General features: G+C 44.1%; 1 protein-coding gene across 13 annotated transcripts in view; it reads left to right on the plus strand.

Moving 5' to 3' along the window:
• ZMIZ1 (zinc finger MIZ-type containing 1) overlaps positions 1–20,278 on the plus strand; it is a 563,555-nt gene that overhangs the window by 19,796 nt on the left and 523,481 nt on the right. The window contains exon 1 of one of the 13 annotated variants that reach the window (XM_075000052.1): positions 17,553–17,598. The exons of 11 other annotated variants lie outside the window; for them this stretch is intronic. The gene's annotated coding sequence lies outside the window, so the exon portion shown is untranslated. Of the gene's footprint in view, positions 1–17,552; positions 17,599–20,278 lie in introns of those variants that run through there. One more of the 13 variants, XM_075000055.1, reaches the window with a different exon arrangement.

The following is a 20,278-nucleotide window of genomic DNA, read 5'->3' on the forward strand; positions in this document are numbered from 1 at the left end:
TACTGTCTCTAAAACATTTACTTAGTAACTGGAAAATTTACTCAGCATTGCTTGGTCTTTAACTCTTTGGAAAACAAAATGAAAATGTATAGTAATCCCTTGAGATGTGCATTCAACCTGTGTGTATCTCACGTTTATGCAAGAAAGGGTGGGGGGGTCAGTGCTATGGGGGGCGTGGAGACTAGCAGAGCCAGCTGCGGTGTCTCTGGCTGAGGGGTGGGAAGACTGCAACCCCATGGCTGGAAGCCAGCAGAGCCAGCCACAGGGTCCCCATCCAGGGGATGGGGAGACCCCACTGCCCCATGGCTGGGAAGCTGCTTGGCTCCCAGCCCCCCATCCTCGCTGCTTGTGGGACTGGGAAGCTGACCAGCCATCAGCTGGTCAGTTTGCCCTGTCTCAGAAGCCCAGGGGAGACAGGGAACCAAGCGGCAGCTTAGTTCCTGTCTCCCTTGTGCTGGCAGAACCCAGGAAACTGACCAGTCATAAGCTAGTTAGTTTCACGGTCCTGCAAGCAGCAGGGAGGCTGGAACCAGGCTGACCCCTGCTTCTGGCTCCCTGCCACTCTGGTTCCTGTCTTGTCTCAACTTGCATGAATATTTGAGTTAGGCAATTGTTCTACATGCTTCATTTACAACTTTTTCACTACTGTGGACCCCCAATCACTTCTCCCTCAAACCATTCATTGACTCCCCATCACCTTATCAAACCATTTGCGGTCCCCATCAAAGCCAATCCTAGCGGCAATTAAAAACATTATTGGGAGATATTTAATTTAAAATAATAATTGATTGTAACTTTGCAATTTGCTTAAAGCTTATTTTCAATTATCATTTTTATTTATCTCATGGCCCCCCTGCAATACACTTGCCAACCCCCCAGGGGTCTGCAGACCCCAGGTTGGGAGCCACTGATTTACATCATTGCTCTTGGGAAGAGTAGGGGGTGAGGAGTTGGGCATGTAGTCTGCCCTGGGGAGAAAAGACTACCCACACCTTTTTTGACTGCAGCAGCTTGGAGTCAGGTGAGATGTGCATGTTCCATGGTCTGGCCAGGTCCAGGTTCATTTGCCCCCACCAGTTTGGGGAATATAGCAGGCTGTGCACTTTCTGCTCGCTCCCTGACGAAGGAGAACAGCCAGCAACATCCCTGTATGAGTCGAGGTAAGAGAAGAGGGCCTCCTCTGTCCTCCCAATATGGCATGCCCCAGATGGGAGGCTCGTGGTTAGGGCAGTGCCAGATGGGGAGGGGTGTGCCCCCAGCCAGTTCCTTTCCCCAGTGTGGTGATTCAGTGTCTTTTCTATGTGGTTTTATGAGAAGCAATCCCATTCCAGGCACAGCTCTTTTTTTCTGGCCCAACCAAGCCCCTGCCTTGCTTTAATTTAGGATAAGAGGAAGCCCTGTACTGAATTTGGTGGTCCTAGCTCTTCCCATTTCGGCAGAGTTCTTGAACAAGCGAATGGATGGACGGACAGACAAACTCACTCAAATAGATGCTAGATACTTACCTTAAGTATATGAAACCGGGGGCTTAATTTTCACAAGTACAAACACCTTCTGCTTCCGCTGACGTAAGTGGAAGCTGTGGAAACTCAGATTCCGGGTAGGTAGAAAATGATTCCAAAGATGGGAGGATCTCAAATAGTGGTGCTTAGGCCCCACCCCCACTAGTCTGAAATGGCCTGAGTCTGTTGACTTCTAGGGTATGCTGGAAAGCCCATCTAACGGGGGCAGAATAGAGAGAGAACAATAAAAGCAGTGAATGGAGTTACTACCTGTGTGATTGCTCCACAGGGAGCTACGGTGACTCATGGTGACAGAGAGGTATGAAGTAGTGGGATCCTTAACCACATTCTCCACACCCCACTGCCTTGTGGGTTATCCTGGGAAGGAGAAAGGCTAAGGGAGTAAACCCTGACAAAAAATTCGGAGTGGAGTCCAAAGGCGGTTCGGTGTCAACTTCTGGCACTGTCCTGGCAACTCCTGCAGCTGAGCTGGTACCAGACATGGAGGTTATCCTCTCCTTTGGACTATATCAGTAAAGCCAAGAGGGGGACACTGGTGTCTGGGCAGCCCAGAGTCTCCATAATAAGTGCCCAGGCTCGCGCCCGGACAGGTGCTCCGGCATCACTGAACAGCGTTGCATCAACACGGGAGGCAACAGATACCGGTTATAAGCTCTTGCTCGATTGGCATAGAGAACGAGCGCCAGGGGTTGCCTTCGACGGTGGGAGAGATCCTCGCATCTCACTGGAGAGTCACCGCCCGCCTCAAGCTGGGCAGCCCCCAGCCAATAGGGTACTGTCCCACCACAGTTCACCTGCCTCGCTGGGTGCGTGAGGCTTAAGGTTCCCAAACATGACAAGCGACTGAAATTTGGGCACCAGGCAAACCAATAAGAAAATCAACAAGAAATGAGAAACATCAACAATTTAAGCTTGCTTGCTGGAATGTGCAGACCATGCTGACCGGCTTGACTGAAGATCTTCAGGCTATCAGTGACACCCAAAAGACCGCTGTCATCAACATGGAACTGAAGAGGCTCCGAGTTGATATCGCTGCACTGCAAGAGACGCGACTCGCAGATTCGGGATCTCTAAAGGAAAAGGACTACACCTTTTTCTGGCAGGGTAAAGCCCAAGAAGAACCCAGAGAGCATGGTGTTGGCTTTGCTGTCGGAAACACCCTTCTGCAAATGGTGGATTTAGTCATGGGCGGATCAGAAAGACTTCTTCAGATCATGCTTCAAACTTGCGCCGGTCCTGTCCACCTGATCAGCACTTTTACTTCTGGTGTGGCGTACAGGGTTGGAGCATAAGACAAGTTCTATGACGTGCTTAGTGCTGCTGTAGCGCAAATACCTGCTCGTGAACAACTGTACATCTTGGGTGACTTCAATGCAAGAGTTGGAGCTGAGTGGGCCTCATGGCCTTCCTGCTTAGGACACTTCGGTGTGGGAAAAATGAACGACAATGGACAGCATCTCCTTGAACTGTGCACGTACCACAATCTGTGCATCACAAACACATTCTTCCGAACGAAGCCACAGCACAGAGTGTCGTGGAGACACCCACGCTCGAAGCACTGGCATCAACTAGACGTGGTCATCACTAGGCGTAATAACCTCAAAAACGTCCTTCTGACACGCAGCTATCATAGTGCTGACTGTGATACAGATCACTCACTAGTTTGCTCCAAGCTCAAGCTGAGACCCAAGAAGCTGTACCGCTCTAAACCTGCTGGAAGGCCCCGCATTGACGCCAGAAAGACGGCAAACTTGGAGAAAGCTGAAAAGTTCAGAGAGACCCTCCAGGAAAATCTGCGCAGCGGCCCTGGGGGCGCCGATGCGACATCCAAATGGCAGCATCTGAGGGATACAGTTTACAACACGGCCTTGTCGGTGTTTGGAAGAAGAGCTAGAAACATGAACGACTGGTTCGAAGTTAACTCCGATGAGATGATTCCAGTCATTGAAAAGAAGAGCGCTGCACTCCTGGAGTACAAACGCTCACCGAGCCAGAGTACCCAGCAAGCACTTAGAGACGCCAGAAGAACAGTACAGCAGACAGCCAGGCGCTGTGCCAGCAACCACTGGCTCCAGCTATGCAGCAGCATCCAGACCTGTGCCGACTTTGGTAATCTCAGAGGAATGTACGAGGGTATGAGGAAGGCATTAGGACCCACCCAGAACAAGATGGCACCTCTGAAATCCAAATCTGGTGAAGTCATTGCTGACAAAGCCAAACAGATGGAGCGCTGGGTTGAGCACTGCTCCGAGCTGTACTCACGCAAGAACATTGTGGTTGACGCAGCCCTCGATGCCGTCGAGCTCCTACCACTAATGGATGAACTGGATCAAGAACTGACTGTGGATGAACTGAAGAGAGCCATTGACAGCATTGCAGCAGGAAAGGCCCCTGGTCAGGATGGTATACCACCAGAGGTAATCAAATGTGCCATGGACACGCTCCTGGAACCCCTACATGAGCTACTGTGCCTGTGCTGGAAAGAGGGTGAGGTTCCACAGGATATGCGCAACGCTAAGATTGTAACATTGTATAAGAACAAAGGAGACAGAAGCAACTGCAACAACTACCGTGGAATCTCCCTCCTAAGCGTCACTGGTAAACTGTTCGCTCGCGTCATCCTTGGCAGACTCCAGAAGTTTGCTGAGAGGGTGTAACCCGAATCGCAGTGCGGATTCTGTGCAGAGAGGTCTACCATTGACATGATCTTCTCTCTAAGGCAGCTGCAGGAGAAGTGCAGGGAGCAGAGAAAGCCACTCTACATAGCCTTCATCGACCTGACCAAGGCCTTTGACTTGGTCAGGAGGGATGCTCTGTTCAAACTGCTCCACAAGATAGGCTGTCCTCCATGGTTACTCAAGATGATCCGGTCATTCCACAAAGACATGAGAGGAACCATCCAATATGACAGTGCATTATCGGATGCTTTCAGAATCAGGAGCGGCGTCAAACAAGGATGCGTGCTTGCTCCGACATTGTTCGGGATTTTCTTCGCACTCCTCCTGAAGCATGCCTTTGGATCTTCAACAGAGGGCATCTTGCTGCACACAAGATCTGATGGGAAACTGTTTAACCTTGCAAGGCTGAAAGCTAAGTCTAAGGTGCGAGAAGTCCTCATCAGAGACATGCTGTTTGCAGATGATGCTGCTGTAGTGTCTCACACAGAAGACCAGCTTCAAAAACTGCTGGATCAGTTCTCCAAAGCGTGCAAGGACTTCGGGCTTACCATCAGCCTAAAGAAGGCACGTACTCAATCAGGATGTTGCTGAATCCCCATCAATCAGCATTGACAACTATACGTTAGAGGTCGTCCACGAGTTCATTTACCTTGGGTCCACCGTCACTGACACCCTGTCATTGGACACTGAGCTAAATAGGAGGATTGGAAAAGCGGCCACAACTCTGTCCAGACTCAGCAAGAGAGTGTAGAATAACAACAAGCTGTACACTCACACCAAAATGCAAGTCTACAGAGCCTGCATCCTCAGCACCCTCCTTTATGGCAGCGAGACTTGGACCCTGTATGCCCGCCAGGAAAAGAGGCTGAACGTCTTCCACTTGCGCTGCCTCAGGCGCATCCTTGGAATATCATGGAAGGACAGAGTGACCAACACCACCATCCTCGAGCAATCTGGAATCCCAACCATGCACACCCTCCTCAGGCAGCGTCGGCTCCGCTGGCTTGGCCATGTCCACAGAATGAATGATGGAAGGATTCCAAAAGACATCCTGTATGGTGAGCTAGCCTCTGGCAAAAGACCTCCCGGACGCCCCCAGTTGCGCTACAAAGATGTGTGCAAGAGAGACCTCAGAGAGGTAGACATCGAGCTGGACAACTGGGAAGAACTAGCAGACGACCGCAGCAGATGGAGGCAGGGGTTACACAAGGGCCTTCAGAAGGGCGAGTTGAAGATCAGACAGCTAGTAGAGGAGAAGCAAGCGCACAGAAAGCACACTAAGGACTTGCCAGACACCCACCACATCTGCAAGAGATGCAGCAAGGACTGTCACTCTCGTGTGGGTCTTCATAGTCACAATAGACGCTGTAAATGAAGTCCTCAATTGAAAATTTAAAGGGCGTGATCCATAGTCTATGCAGACTGAAGGATGCCTTCTTCTGCCTACTTTACCTTTTTTGCTTGGTCTTTTAGGGCACAGGGGGTAAGACATAAGGGAGGGCGAAGTGAAAGTGCTGAATTTGTCACACGCATATTGTGTTTTTAAACAAGGGCATTGAGAGTCTGAGACTGCAGAAATTTTTTACCTTTGATTTAACACATCCACAGAAATCCACAGCACTGTCGGATACATATAGTGTTGGAGGCACATAATTGCTTGTGTGTGTGTGTGTGTGCGTCTGAGAGAGAGAGATAGGACTTCTTCTCTGTTGGTCAAGTCCACTTTAATTGCTATGCCCTGCGCATCGCTCCAACATCTAAATGAAGCTTGTGAATCGGGTTGATTAAAATTGCATCTCTTAGGTGTATGCTCTAAATGCCTTTGGTACTTCACCTACAAACCAACTGTAGAATTGCTGGCAAGAATGGCAGCTGCAGGCAATAAATGAGGACAGTAATAGACGTCTCTGTGCTAGGACATCATAAATCATGAGGAGAGAGCAGTATGCAGGCTGACAAATCAGTAAGCAACTGCAAACAGCGCTTTCCAGGTAAGAATTATTGCCCTGGCTTCTGATAAGTACTCAGAAAACACTTCTCACTTGTATGTGGATTACTTCCCTGCTGTATTGCTAGTCATGGTCATGTAATCAATAGGGCTCTGGTAGTTTGACTTGGAGTGGTAACTGTTTTGCAGGTGTCATATGCAATACTGTACTATGGACTTTCATTTTCATCCAAGCATATTCAGGTATGAGCTTTCTGCTTGTATGAGGGAAATCCTAATGCCTTTCCATCAGAGAAGTTATTTTACTTAATTTCCTTAGAGACTTTGGAGAACAGTTCTTGACAGCTGGAGCGAATGGATTGTTTTCTAGTGTTTTAAAACCAATGTACTTTGTTAGCTCATCAGGGGGAAGGAGGAGGGGTGGGGGAGTGTGCACGTGTTTTTTTTTTCCTTTTTATTAAAAAGAGGGAAATGCAGCCATGTAGGTAAATGAAATGACAATATGCCTCTCATAGAAAGCCAGAGTGTTTTCTCCTATTAAAAAAACACTAGTGCATATGAGAGAAAAAATGATTCCTGTAAAAGAGTTGTCTTTCAAAGGATTAAATGACTAGTATGTCTCTTGACGCCCACAACTAGAATGTCAACATGTATGTCTGAAATAAAACAATCTTTAATTAAATTATATTCATACTGGATTGAAGTGCCAGAACATAGCTTTAAATGATGCAGATGTTTACATTTAAATCAAAACTAAATCTCCTGGTTTGTCACTTAAATTTACTTTCATCTTGTAACGTCATAGATTTCATTTTAGCCCAGATCAGTGGTGTCCACAAGATACTTTTTAGTAGCTATTTACAATGAGCTTGACATTAGTCTCATTCTGAGACCACATCACAAAAAACATCATAGTGTTGAGCAACAACAGATCCCAAAGTGACCCCTTTGAGATGAAAATGGGAGTCAAGACTGTCATTGCTCCAGTGCTCTTCTACATCTTCATCACCATGATCCTTCACCTCATTGGTGGCAGGCTTCCAAATTGCATGAAGATTGTCTAGAATGAATGGGAAGCGTTTCAATCTCAGGAGATGGAAGGCTAAAACAAAAGCTCGATGACCTTGATTATGGAGCTCCAGTATGTAGATGACAACATGGTTGCTGCTCTTTCTTGTGTAGCCCTTCAGATCTTCTTAAGCATCTTTGCCAAAGCGTAGGAGAGTCTTGACCTCACACTAAACATCACAAAAACCAAAGAGGCTCCACCAGCCCTTACTGAAGGGGCAATCTCATGTACCCTCTGTTGAAGTCAATGGAGAACTGCTGGAAAATGTGGAGCATTTCCCATATCTTAGAAATCTTTTTCCACTAAAGTCAATATTTGACACAGAAATCCAGCATTGTTTGAGCTACTCAGGCTTTGCTTTCTCCCACCTGAGACAAAGGGTCTTCGAGGACTGGGACATCTGTGCTAAGACAAAGCTCCTTGTATACTGTACAGTGGTGGTTCCAACACTGCTGTACACCTGTAAAATCTGGACAACTTACAAACATCACTTGTAGGCACTTGATCAATATTATCAATGCTGCCTCAGGATAATCCTAAATATCTCTTGAGAGGATAGGGGCACAAATGCTAGCATCCTGGAAGTTGAACATGACCAGCATTGAGGCTATCATCATTCACCAACAACTTTCTTGGACTGGTCACGTGGTCCGGATGTCTGATCAGCGCTTCCCAAAACAGATTCTGTTTTCTCAATTTGAAGGAAGGATGGAGGAGGGTTGGGGTCCAGAGGAAGTGATTTAAGGACATGCTGTGAAGGCACACATGAAAAAGTATGGCATCATTGTTGACTCTTAGGAGAACATTGCCCAGGAGAGTGGTAATCCTTGAGAGGGTGATGTGATTTGAGAGGTCCTGCCACAGCACAGATGTGGAGAGGTGGAGAAGGAGAAAAAGAGCATCAAAAGCTGCCCCCCACTCTTCCAAAAGCTACTAGCAGCTGCTCCTTTCGTGATAAGACCTGCAGCTCTAGAATTAGGCTGATCAGACGAAAACAGACTCACAGACAAGGATGACAGGAAGAATTCTTACTTATTACTGGGTGACCACCAAGAAGAGTCTAATTTGGACACCTAAATGTCTATATCAGAAAAAACATCACAATTGTCACTTAATCTTAATAGATATCTCAGCCGATTAATAATCTATATTCATATCTAGAGGTCTTGCTTTCACTGGTGGGGGAAAAGAAAGGTGCTAACACGTTAATTAACATGTCTTAAAATCCTGCTGGAGACAATGCAAGTGGTAGATTTAACATATTAGCTGCCTGAGAGAAAACCAACAAAACAAAGCAGCAGCAATGTAGCACTTTAAAGACTAACAAAATGATTTATTCAGTGATGAGCTTTCGTGGGACAGACCCACTTCATCAGATCAATCTCATGTCAGTCTGTACTGGAAATAAGTACAGCGGTACAGAGGACCAAAAAAAAATGCAATAAAAACTGGCAAATCAAATAAGATTATAGGGGGGGAGGGAAGAGGTGGGGGGATGTTAATTGTCCTGTCTGAGATAATTACAAGCATCAGAGGAAGGGGAGAAGTCCTTGTAATGCATGAGGTAATTGATATCTCTGTTCATACCCCATGTTAATGTGTTGAATTTTGAATATGAACTCCAACTCACAAATTTCTTGCTTTAAGCTGTTTTTAAATTCTTTATGTTCTAGGACACAAATTCTCAGGTCTTTAACAGAATGGCCCACTCCATTGAAATGTTCACTAACTGGCTTATGTGTATTGAGTTTCTTGACGTCTGCTCTGTTTCCATCTATTCTTTGGTGAAGGTTTTGCTCAGTCTGTCCTATGTATGTAGTGGCAGGGCATTGTTGGCACATAATGGCATGTATAATTTTGCTGGAAGTGCACAAGAATGTGCCTTTTATCTTGTAACTGACATGGATAGGTCCAGTGATGGTATCCCCAGAATCAATACGTGGACATAGTTGGCAGCTGGGTTTGTTGCAAAGAAGAGTTCCAGGATTACTATTACTGCGTTGTAGCCTGTGATTGCTGGTGAGAATCTTTCTCGGGTTAGGAGGCTGTCTCTAGGAAAGCACACCCGGTCACCTAGAGCCTTCTGGAGTGTAGCATCCTGATGCAGAATAGGTTGTAGGTTTTTAATGATGCGTTGCAGGGTTTTGAGTTGGGGACTATAGATGATAAGTGGTGTTCTGTTAAACCAATGAGGATGTCTTCCTACTGTTAACAGATGTTACCAAGCTTTTAGACCTACTTCATAACTAAAACATAGGTCCACCAAGCACTGTTGTTCAGGGATCTGAGAAGTTCAGTGCCCTCCAGAGAAGATTGGCCTCTGACACACCTTTGAAATACAGGACATCATCATAGTTGCACAAACTTCTGGAATGGCCTGGGCCTACTCTAAGTTGAGTGCAGTTTTATACCTGACCAGGATGCCATTTTGAAGAGAGTGCCACCCAGGTAGTGACAGCAAGGGAGAAGCCATGTGCTTTGCAGAATGGCATCCTCAGTGTGTTCATGATGGTACCAGACAAAACAGTGTCTGGTTATAGGTCATAACTGGGTAGGGACAAATCATACAAAAACAGAGCTGTCCAGCTTAAAACTTGATGAATGGGCTGCCTACCAGAGAGATGAAATTAAGACGTAGCCACCAGTGTAGCCACCCCAAGGTTGATGGAAGAATTCTGCTGTCAACCTAACTGTTACCTCTTGTATTAAGTACAGTGTTAGAAAAACCCATTCTGTCTCTGTAATAAATGTTTGCATTACAGTGCTACAGCTGCTCAGCTGCTGTGGCACATGCAGTTTAGACCAGGCTAGAGCAAACTACCCAAAAATGGATTCTCCCGATCTCTCTGTCCACACCTCCAACGAGGGTAAAGGTGAGAATATTTTAAATTCTTTTGTATCTGCTGTGTGGCTTTGAGACCCTGGACTGCAGGCCTGTTAAGGAGGTGCCAAATTGTTTTCATAAAAAATCTTTTTAGTAACTTAGAGCAAACAATGTCTCTTGCAGAAATGTCTTTTCAGCAGGCACCTTTACAAGCAGATGGAATTACGTGTGGTCAAAATGACAGATCCCAAGATGAACTTTAAAAAAAGTCTAGAAATAGCCATCTTTAGCCTGCCTCCACTTCATACCACTCCAGAAGCAAAAATCAAAGGAACAGTGTCAAGTCTTTGAAGAAGGTAAATGTGGACATGTTAAAACCTAGTGTAGCAGAATTTCTAGGGAAGAAACACTTTCTTCCTTTCACTTTTTTCTAAAGTTTAGAGGGTAAGAAAACAAAGGACTTGCTTCACTTACATATCTACTATATAAACATTCATGTTTAGTTGATGGTCAAAACTTACATGGGCCAGAGGTAAGTTTTTCCTAAGATTGACCTGATATAAAGCCCTGAATAAGTGGTAGCATATCCACTTGGTTGGTAGCATCATTATTATTAGGAAGTAAGTAAAAGTCACAGTACATAATATGCTAAGAAGCCTTTTGCAGCTAATGGAAATAATCAGGAATGAATTAAAACAAGAACAAAACAAACACAGGCAAAGAGAACTTAGCTGTGCCAGTCAATGAAGCTATAGCCAATTCCTGTTGGAAGCCCTAGATCCAGTTTGGGAACTTAGAAGGCTTGAAACCCTTTTGATTTTCAGTAAAGTGATTCCGAGAACTGAAACGATGCTGGAAACATTCTGCCTCAAGCTATAACACTTCTGGCTGTGATCTGATCATGCCTCTGAAGGTAGAAAGGGTTAGATCTGACCACTACAAAGAAGAGAAATTTCCAAAGAATCCCGTCTTCCCTCCCTCTGGTGCTGCAGGGCAGGTTGTGTTTGCTTCTTTAGTGTGCACATCTGATGAAGCAAGTCCTCAGCACATGCCACACTATCATACAGTGTGGGAGGAGTCTGTCTTTACTACTTGGAAGATCGACCCAATTAAGGTCAATCTTCCAGAGTCTGATTATGTGCATCTAGTAGGGACACACGAAGTAGAACTACGAGGGTTGACCCCTGTATTTCTCAATACTGTGAGGAGTGAGGGAGGTCGTCCAAGTGAGTCTATTATCAGTAAGTCGATTCCTGCTGCGCAATTGCCATAGCTGGAATTGCATATCTACAGTCGACTTTAAGGTCTAGTTTGGACTTGGCCTGAGACTTGGTCTACTCTAGAGTCTTAATTTGGTATATTTATGTTTCTCATGCATGTGGATTTTTCACACTCCTGAGACAGGCACTTCTGCTGACCGAACCTGCACATAGACAGGAAGTTGAAGGTCAGTGGAATCCTGTTGGCATTGGTTGTGTCTACATTTTGAGGCTGTAGCCATGCTGAAGAGCTGCAGCTTTTCTAATGCAGCTGTACCACTCTAAAGTCTCTCATGCAGCTGTTCTATGCCAATGGACATCAACATCCCATCAGCATCGTTAATCCACCCCAGTGAGTTTCAGCAACTATGCTAGCAGGAAACTCTTTCCCACTGACACAGCACTGTGCATGCTAGTGCTAATGCTGGCATAACTTAAGTTACTCAGCTGGTGGAATAGTCCCATCTACAGCAATATACATTTTTCTGAAATCACTGGTTGTGTAGACATGGCCTGCAGTACTACTGCTATAGCATTATAATTGTAGACGTGCCATTAGATGACCCAAATACCTAAGCTCCTTGGCATCCATAGCTATATAAGATTCCATGGTAACTCTCATTAGTTAATACAGATCTAATGGTGGTTGTTTTTTCTCTAAAACAACCAGTTCAGTTCCTCTGGTTCAGACAAAATTGATATTTCCACATATCCGAGGTCATCCTGTGAATCTTACTATACCCTTTGGTTTTACTACAAAACTGGTGATGCGTTTAGATAGAGTGCCCTTCCTGGGCTGTGTTCTCAAAGAGATTTTGTGACCTTGAAGCTTATGTGCTGACATCTTTGAGGTGCAGGTATAGGTAGGTCCCTACCAAATTTGGGTCCATTTTTATAAATGTCCTAGTCATAGCTTTTAAAAAGTGTGAATTTTATGGGTTCAGATGTTTAAATCCAAAGATGTACTTAAAACCAGCAAAGGCTAAGGTAGTACCACAATCCCCCTACAAATCACCCTTCTGCATTGCCTTCACCCTTCTGCAGAGATGGCTGGCCATCCTGGGTCCAGCTCTGAAGGCAGCACAAAAGTAAGAGGGGGTAGCATCATGACCTCTGTACAATTGCCCTGCCAAGTCCCTTTTGGATTGGGACCCCAGCCTGTGTGTGTCATATTGGGTAAAAATACAAAAAAGAACAAATTTCATGGTCGAGGATGTGTTTATAATGGCTGTGAATTTGGTGGAGCCTTGGTTGTAGCGAAGGAATAAATTGTCTTCCGCAATATGTAAACCTACCACACTGACAGCTGGGATCAAAGCTCTGGTTTCCATGTTCCAGAGACAGACACCCACTCACCGAACAAAAGGAGAAACTCCAGTATCTGCGGCTCCTATATCCTCCTTGCCAGTCAGCCCTTAGTGGGCAGCCTTGTTCACCGATGAATACGTTCAAAGCCAGTGTAGTACAGTCAGCTGTGTCTTGGGAGGGTCAAATAGGTCAGTTGGCAGAATCCCATAGGTGCTTGCTTGAGCAACTTGCTTGTTCAATTTTTGCAGCTTTAAAGCTTTCTTTGGGTGTGGGGGTTGAAGTGCCGCAGAAGGATTTTCAGATTTTGGTATTTTGCACATTATACGTTGGCTAGAATAAAGTGATCCTGATTCCTTTACTGAGGCTCTTAGACACAAGTTGGACCTCTCTAGTCCAGCATTCCTTGGTTAGGAGCATCCATAGTCCAGCCTGATTTTTAGGTAGCTGAGTGTCCACTTGTCATGGATGTGGCTAAGTTCCCCACAATCCCATAAAGTTTGTTCACAACTGCCAGTCCTGGCTCTCAGTGTTCCGTGCTATTATTTAGCTGTAATTTACTCCTAAATGTCTTCTAAGAGCCCAGTAAGCAGTGGAAGTGTTGATAATGCTGCTAGACAATATTAACCCCTTTTACGAGTTTCAGCAAATTCTCTGGTTCAACAGTCGGGCAGTAACTGTTGGTTTTGACTCGCATTGTTCCAAGAAACGCACAAGTCGAAATCATGTTAAGCTGGGGTTCTACGGTAAGTGGATGGAACAAATGCATACAAACTAAGGATTTGGTCATGCGGACGTTTATGCACATGCTCTGTGTTGGGCACCCTGAATAGTCACTGTGAAGTCGAGAGAGAGAGAGAGAGAGTTTATATTGTGTTTGTATGGCACCTAGCTCAATGAATATCAGCTTCATGAGTTGGAGCACTAGGCACCATAGTAATAAAAATAATAATGCATTTCCTGCATATGAGCAAGTGTTTCAGGATCAGGGCTAGGTCTCTGTGCTGGTGTGACATTTTTGACAAGAATAGTGTTGCAAACAGAATAATACTTCTCTTTTCAGCAGGGTGGATTGATTTAATAAAGTTACCAAAAAAGCAAAGACTGATTGTGCTTAGAGTACACTTAGTCTTGGAGTAAGCCCTATTGAACTTATGGGCACTTCTTTTTTTTTGAGAAAACATGCACAGCATGCGGTTCCCTAGGAGAAGATGAGTTATGCTGAAGTAAAATAGGAAATAGACTTTCTGTGGTCTGTGGCCATGATATTCCAAAATCAGGGGCACGTATTATGTTATATAAAATAAGAAAATGACACTCGGTGGCAAGTGGCAACTCTAGATTCCTCTTACTGCAGATTTCTGTATACCTGGGTGAGAGGTTCTAAAACTAGTTAATTAATTAAGCAAGCTATAAGGATTTGCTAAATTAAACAATTTTTTCTAGCAGCATCCAACACAGCAAACAGCTTGGGAATTTATGTGTTAAATCACATAGATGCTAAAAGGCACAAAGAGAGCCTTGAAGAATGATTCTGTGCACAGGGAAGCATTTAAGACCAGGTCTACACTAGACATTCCACTTGATTGTAGGTAAGTCTATTATAGCTCTGCAATTGCCATAGCTAGAATTGCATATCTACCAGTCCATTCACCTGGCTGTCCTCACAGAAACACTCCTGTTGACCTTCCTTACTCGCGATAATGATGAGTACTGGGGTCAACTGCTGACCCCAGATAGTGCAATTTTGCGCATCCTTACTAGGTGCGCAGGCTCAAACCCTGGAAGATCGACCCCTGAATGGGTCAATCTTCCGTGTAGTGTAGATATACCCCGAGTTAGTAACCAGTTGATCAACTTAACCACCTCCACATCTTCATCCACTGCATTTTCTCCCAATAAGCACTTTTCTTTATGATTCTTGCAACTAGACCTTGCACCCGCTTCTTGCACTGCTTACACTGACATATTTTCCTTTTTTACAGCGGAATGAACTTCTTCAGAATATTCCCTGATTGGATCTCTCTTATGCCAGGCCATGACAGTTTTTCTGTGACATAAGTGGGGGATATAGGAAGCTGTTTGTGTGCAGAATAATGTCTTCTCTTTTTCTTTCCAGTCTACTCCACTGTTTCCTTCTGTGCTGCTTCTGTCCTTTCCTGTGTATTGTCTTTCTGACTTTAAGGGTATGTCTTTACTACGTGGAAGATCAACCTGGTCAGAGTCGGTCTTTTGGGGTTTGATTTTTCACACCTGGTAGGGACACGCAAAATCAAACTATCTGGGGTCAGCTGTCGATGACCCCTATTCTCCTCAATATCACAAGGAGTAAGGGAGGTCAACGGGACTGTTTCTTCCAATGACCTCTTCCTGTGAGGGCCATGAGGTGACTCAGTTGTAGATAAGTCGATTGTAGCTATGCAGCTGCTGCAGCTAGAACTGTGTATCTACAATCGATTTTAATGTTGAGTGTAGACCTGGGCTTAGTGTCTTAACTAACTTGTTTGCTGTGCTTGGTCAAGGACCACCACCAGATAAGCACAAAACAAAAAACAGTCCCATCCAGCTTGTGTGTCACTTTGCACATGTTACTTTTCAGTCTGCTGAGAAACAGAAATTGAATGCCCAGAACTTTTAAGAAGCAAGAGCTAATAGTTAGGCTGGGCAGACTAGAGCCATTAATTCATTTTTATGAGACTGTCTGTGTAGGTATAGCATGTTGGAGATGAGATTTCATTGTAACTGTTATTTTAAACTATAAAGTTATTATTGATTTTAAAAAAAAAGCAAATATAGGATTTAAATAAAAAATTGTGCGTTTTTTTTTATTCGTCTGCTTTTCAGGTTTTATTTTAAAGAACCTGAAAAATGATCCTCCCACAGTTTTTTCAGTAGCTGCTATCACAAAAGCCTCCCATACCTGTTATAGGGTCTTGATGTCAATAGGTGTCTAAGGTATAAGTAATTTTTTTTAATTAATTGCAGCTGGTTGCAAAACAAGCATTTAGGACGTGTTGGTTTGAATTTTCCCCTCGTTTTCCATCAGAATTTGGTCTGGACAATGTCTTTGTGACCAACTTCTGCACATTTTCTCGAGTGACTATTTTCTGGGTGAATTAAACGAAGTGCTGAAAAAGAGACAAAAATCCAGGATGCCCCTCCAAACACTTCCATGTGAAAAACAGGCCATTTTTGAAGTAAGTCTGTGCTCATGAAAGCTCATGCTCAAAACTTTTCTGTTAGTCTATAAGGTGCCACGGGTCCCTTTGTTGCTGTTACAGATCCAGACTAACACGGCTACCCCTCCGATACAGGCCACTTTAAAGTAACTCAACATTGACATCTAAGAAAGTATCCCAAATTCACTCCAGGTTAAATCTCTCTAATCCAGAGCTCTCTTGTCCAGCAAACTCCCATAATCCAGCATGATTCTAGTTTGCCCGATGACCACTTATCATGGGTGTGGCCAAGTTTCCCGTGACCAGACCTGGCTCTCAGTGTTCTGTGCTGTTATTTAGCTGCAATTTACCTCTAAATGTCTTTAAAGTTTCCATACTATCAAGGTGGGTAAGTACTGGAATAAATTGCCTAGGGTGATTGGGACATCTCTATCAATGCAGGTATTTAAGAGTAAGTTGGATAAATATCTAACAGATGGCCTAGGGCTGTGAGGGCAGGGGACTGGACTTGATGACCTCTCGAGGTCCCTTCCAGTGCTTATATTCTATAAGAGCCCAGTGAGCAGTAGAAGTATTGGTAATATGCTAGAAAATATTGACCTCCCATCGCCCAGAAATTTCTCTCGACTGGCACTGGTTGGGATGAAAGAGGTTCAACCTGTAGTTATCTTTGAAAATTTAGCCCATCCATTTTCTTTATGCACAGGTTTTGTCATTATTATTCGTTTCATGATTGATGGCTATAATAATCATTCTTGGGACAACATTTCATGTTGAAATCCCTTTATTTCAAAAGAATCCTCCTTAAGGAGGTTTTTGTAGATAACATGATGCGTTACACATGCACTTGATTAACACCTCTCTGAGATGGCTCTATTGAAAAATACAGATTGAATTAAGTCAAATTATATTGTTTAAAATATTTAAGCAGAGGACTTCATCTTTACAGAAAGTGCTGTCAGAACTCCCTTTTAATATGAAAACTTTTTTTTCTATTCTTTTATACCAAAGAACTACTTACATTTATTAATACAGTGTCAGGAAGCTGTGGCTTGATGGAGATTGAAGGAAATGTAATATGTAGGTATTGAATTGTGTAGTTATTACTTAATCTTACTTTTGAGGGCTCACTGTGCTATTGTTTGTATAAAGTAGACCTGATTATTAAAGTTATTATGCCTGTGTTATTAATAATAATTATAAATAATACCCTTTGTGGTGTTAAAGGCATACCAACCTGAAATCTAGTCAATTGAAACAATATTTCAGGCATTGCATTTCCTATTGAGTTACCCTACTAATTTTCATGGCTTTAGAGTCAGACTTTCCTGTTTGTCCAAAAAAAAAAAAAGTGGTTCTTTCTTCTGTTTGTATGCATAAGATCCACACAGACAGGAAACTGGCACCTGAAATGATGAAACTGACTTCACAGAGTGCTGCCAAATGCACAAAGCAGTAATACAACTTAAAAACAGGTTATATTTTCTTTTAATTTTAATCATTTTGTTTTATTTCTGTCATTGCCAAGAACTTTAAAATTAACATGGGAGAAAAATGTGGAATTTTTCATGTTCAAGTTGACAGTATCACTTTTTAAAACTAAAACATTTACTGATCTAATTTACTTCTCAAAATTTCTGCTTTGTATTCAGGTTTCTCTGTTGGTATGATTGGATGACTGATTATCTTAACTCTGTTTCTCAAGAAGTTTCATGGCATTGCAAGAAGCATTTGTGCTTTCAAACTCATCTTTGTACTTCTCCTACTCAGTAGCATTGTCCAAACGGAGAGAGAGGGAGACAGATGCAAAAAGGTATATGAATCCCCAATGAATTTAAATAACATGTTGATCCTGAGAATACTTCTTTACAAAGAGAATTTAAACACATTACTAGCCCCTCCCGCCCCCCCCCCCCGAGCTCTATGGACCTACTTGTGCATATGAAATTTAAGCATTTGCTTAAATGTTTGAAAGTCAGTGTCTAATTTAGGTTTTTAAAATCTCTGAGTTTTTAATGTGACCAGCCCATGATTCCACAATGGAAGTGGGGGTTGCTAACTTTGTAAAGCTAAGCCCTTTGTGTAAGTCTTTGAAGGATCTGAGCCCTACATATGCACACACTTACACACACTCTTTTTTTCTATAACTGTCGGACCCAATCCCATTAAAAAAGTCCTAATAGTGAGAAAAGAACATGTTGGGTTTAAGGTACTACATAGTGACTCTGGTTGTGTGAGTTCATTTCTGTCCTGCATGGGTGAATCACTTAAACTCTCTGAAATTTGGCATCCCATCTGTGCAAAGGAAAGCAGCAGTCTGACTTGTCTCTTTGGATCAGGGATTACCTTGCTGTGCTTTTTTGTATAGCACTAGTAAAAGGGAGCATCAAGCTCAATTGGGGCCAGAAGTATTACTGTGAAAGAACTGTATATTCATAATCATAATTCAGCCCATAGGACTAGGGATACTCAGGTGCCTGGGTATTTGCAGGATTGGGCTAATTTTTTATTTGTATCGAGCCTGTTTAAGCAGATCCTCTATTGATCTTGGCTTTGATAGCCATGACTGTCCTATAGCTTCTGTTTTGAGGGAAAGGCTTATGTGGTAACTGCTTTTATGGGTCATGTTCTGTGTTCTGACAAGAGCTCTGCCAGCACATGAAAACCTGAGAGTCCAGCAGCCATGTGCTGATATTCCACTAATTTCTGTGTTATGTTTTGCTTCCTTCCTTGAAGGATTGGCGAGCAAATGTTAACATCAACCAGCACTATGTAGGCAACTGCCTATCCAGGAGCAGAGTGGTGGGAGACCTTTTGGATGGCAGATCAGATTCTCATTAGGCATGTCTGTATGTACTTGACGCATCTGTGGACAAACAGGTTAAGACTCAGATGGCGATGCACACGTGGGAGGGAGAGGGGGAAATGGTGTTAAACACAGGTGGGGTGTTACCTTAAGCTTGCGTGGCACAGATAATGTAAAGATGAAGCATTGTGTGTTCCAACAGAGCTGATGTGGGAGAGCTTGGGGAGAGCGAAAAAGATGGCATGGTAGTAGGCTCAATTACAAGTTTCCAAACATCAATTTAAATCAGTGCTTTCTGTTTAGAGGCTGTGCTAAACAATGGGGATCCTGCAGAGAGCTGGGCTTGTGTGTGTCTGTGTGGTGTGTGTGTGTGTATTTCTTGCAAGTGTGAAATCAGACTGGATTTTTTCCCCCAAAATCTGCTTAATGAGTAGTAATTTTGCAAAGTCTTGTGGTTGAATCAGATGACTGATTTCCAATGTGTCCTTAAGCCCAGGGCTGCTGCAAAGTAAACACTGAGCTGTGGTTGGTGGTTTTATTTTTTTTTTGTGAATGTCTGTACATTAGAACCTTAATGTTCAGGCTTCTTAATTTTTCTTTTGCAAGGAAGATGCCCTTGGCAGTTATTGACCTGTTTACAGTCTCTGGTGTGGTTTGTGGGGGAAGCGGGCAGTATCTATGTTCATGCCATACATTCAGAGAAAGGAAGCAGATGCTAGTTTTGAGAAGATGCTGAAGGAGATGGTATAAAAGCAACTTGCAGCCAGGGGTGAACCCATCTAGGGTGGGACGCTGGAACAATTTATATTGTGAGGGGTGCTGAGAATCACTGAACCAAACCAATAGTCCATGTATATGATGGAAACCACTTCCAGCCAGGACGTGCGGCAGCACCTATAGGGTTGTGTGTGTGTGTGTTTCTTTACATGCTGATACGCCACCACCAGTGTTCTCGGTAAACTGAGTGGTTGGGCAGCTGCCCAAGAGCGACCAGCTGATCAGCCAAGCGCCCATGGACATTGCCAGCCAGCAACATGTGTTTCTGTTGGTGGTGTACATCTGCACATGCGGTGGAGCACATAATAAAATGTATTTCCCCTGGTTGGAAAAAAATTAGAGGGAACCCTGCATATCAGAAGCGAGGGGAGGAAGGAGACCTGTTTGGCTTCGCTTGTGTGGTTTTTAGGCTGGGCTTTGGAGCCATGGATGCTCTGCTGAGCTGCTGGTGCCAGCACATACAGCAAACATCTGGTGCTTGATGTAATGGCAGAAGGGCTGGAGGCTGCATGCCTGTATCTCTCCCCCCACTGCCCCCAAGAAAGGGGGAGCCCGGGAGCATTGGTGGAAACATGATAAGCATCAGCTGGGTTCCAGCAGTCAATGTATCTTTGAGCTAGGGGAGCCGGGGGCGGGGGAGTGAAAGATGGGAGAGGAGGCTGGAAAAGGATGAGGGAAGGGAAGGAGAGAGAGCGCCTCTTAAGTGCAGTTCATGATCTGTGCAAGGCAGAGGGATTAATTGGGAAGAGAAATGGCATCGCCAAATCTGCAGCATGCCCTTGCTCTGTGGCTGAAAATCAGGTCCTTCTGGGGCTTGGCGATCTGCTCTGGGTATGGATTAAGGTTGTGAAGCCCAGTGCAGCTGACAGAAATTCAATGCAAGCAGAGAAGAGCAGCTGGTCTCTAGCCA

Source organism: Carettochelys insculpta, chromosome 7 (genome assembly GCF_033958435.1).
Source record: "Carettochelys insculpta isolate YL-2023 chromosome 7, ASM3395843v1, whole genome shotgun sequence".
Taxonomy (NCBI): Eukaryota; Metazoa; Chordata; order Testudines; family Carettochelyidae; genus Carettochelys; species Carettochelys insculpta.